Consider the following 1,758-nt stretch of genomic DNA (forward strand, 5'->3'; position numbering starts at 1 on the left):
TTGTTAAAAAACACCTGAAGGACTCCAAGATGGTGAGAAATAAGATTCTCTGGTCTGATGGGACCAAGATAGAACTTTTTGGCCTTAATTCTAAGCGGTATGTGTGGAGAAAACCAGGCATTGCTCATCACCTGTCCAATACAGTCCCAACAGTGAAGCATGGTGGTGGCAGCATCATGGTGTTTTTCAGCTGCAGGGACAGGACGACTGGTTGCAATCGAGGGAAGGATGAATGTGGCCAAGTACAGGGATATCCTGGACGAAAACCTTCTCCAGAGTGCTCAGGACCACAGACTGGTGTGCTGTGTGTACATTGAGGAAAAAAATGAACTTAAATGATTTTAGCATATGGCTGCAATATAACAAAAAGTGAAAAATTTAAGGGGATCTGAATATTTTCCATACCCACTGTGTGTATATATATATATATTATCCTCAGTAGTTTGAGCCTCATTATTCTCGTCACTATAACAAAACTCCTGATTGGCCCAAAACCTTGTGTGTGTGTGTGTGTGTATCCCATTGGTCAATAACTGATTGACTGAATGAAAACACTCTGAATTTGTGGATCGATTAACTGACAGTGGTTGCCATGGGCAACAGAGCAGGAGGTCAGAGGTCATGGTAAAAAAATTAACACTTCACAACAAGTACACAAATGTGCATCGTTACCACAGAACAAGTGAGGGACACATGAGAGAACCATGAGGAATGATCAGCACCGTTCATAAGAACTTCTAATGTAGGACTAACTGACTGGGAGAGCCTAGATCAGTGAATCCACAATTATTGATTTGATTTATTCTTTCAAGCATGTAAAGACAGTTGATATGTCAACACATAATTTTACACATATCCAACAAATGCTAATCCATTATCAATTTGCTTATACCTAGTACATTCTTGAACGGAGTAGGAAGAAGTTAGACTTATCCAGTCCTACCCCATGACATCATCTTACCATCATTGGTTTGCAAGCAGTAAATGATTCACTTCTACACACACACATATTATACTAAAAAAATAATACAACAGTGTTAACATTCTTACATCACACAAGTAATATACTAAAGAATGGTTACAAAATGTACACCACACCCACAATAGTCCATGTAATTAATCATTGAGCCTGTTCTTGCATATATCTTGATTGACACATACCTTTATATTTATGTTTAAACTCATCAATTCTATTACTATTTTTTATGTCCACACTTAAATTATTCCATAGTTTTACCCCACTTATGGAAATACAAAATCTTTTTTTGGTTGTACGTATAGCATGAATTTTTAAATTTAACTGACCCCTTAAATTGTATCCCCCTTCCCTTTCATTAAATAGTTTTTGAATTCCACCAGGTAATAAATTGTTCCTGGCTTTATACAAAAACACAGCAGTCTTATATCCCACTAAATCAAAAAATTGTAACAATTTAGACTGTATGAAAGCTACATTGGTGTGATCCCTATACCCCATCTTATGCACAATTCTTATCGCTCTTTTTTGTAATATATACAATGGTTGAAGTGAGCTTATGTATGTATTTCCCCAGTTTTCAACGCCATACTCTAAGTATGGTAAAATCAATGAAGAATACAAAACGTGTAGTGCTTTCCCGTCCAAAATATATCTAACCCTTGCCAATATCAATATGTTTTTTGCTATTTTATGCTGAATATATCTGATATGAGATTTCCAGGAGAATTTGTCATCAACTATGACACCTAGAAATTTAATTTCATATACTCGTTCTATAT

General features: G+C 35.9%; 1 protein-coding gene across 2 annotated transcripts in view; it reads left to right on the plus strand.

The window, feature by feature from the left end:
* Positions 1 to 1,758, plus strand: part of tjap1 (tight junction associated protein 1 (peripheral)) — a 49,166-nt gene that overhangs the window by 32,554 nt on the left and 14,854 nt on the right. The gene's annotated exons all lie outside the window — the stretch shown is intronic.

Source organism: Monopterus albus, unplaced genomic scaffold (genome assembly GCF_001952655.1).
Source record: "Monopterus albus unplaced genomic scaffold, M_albus_1.0 scaffold277.1, whole genome shotgun sequence".
In the NCBI taxonomy this organism is placed as follows: domain Eukaryota; kingdom Metazoa; phylum Chordata; class Actinopteri; order Synbranchiformes; family Synbranchidae; genus Monopterus; species Monopterus albus.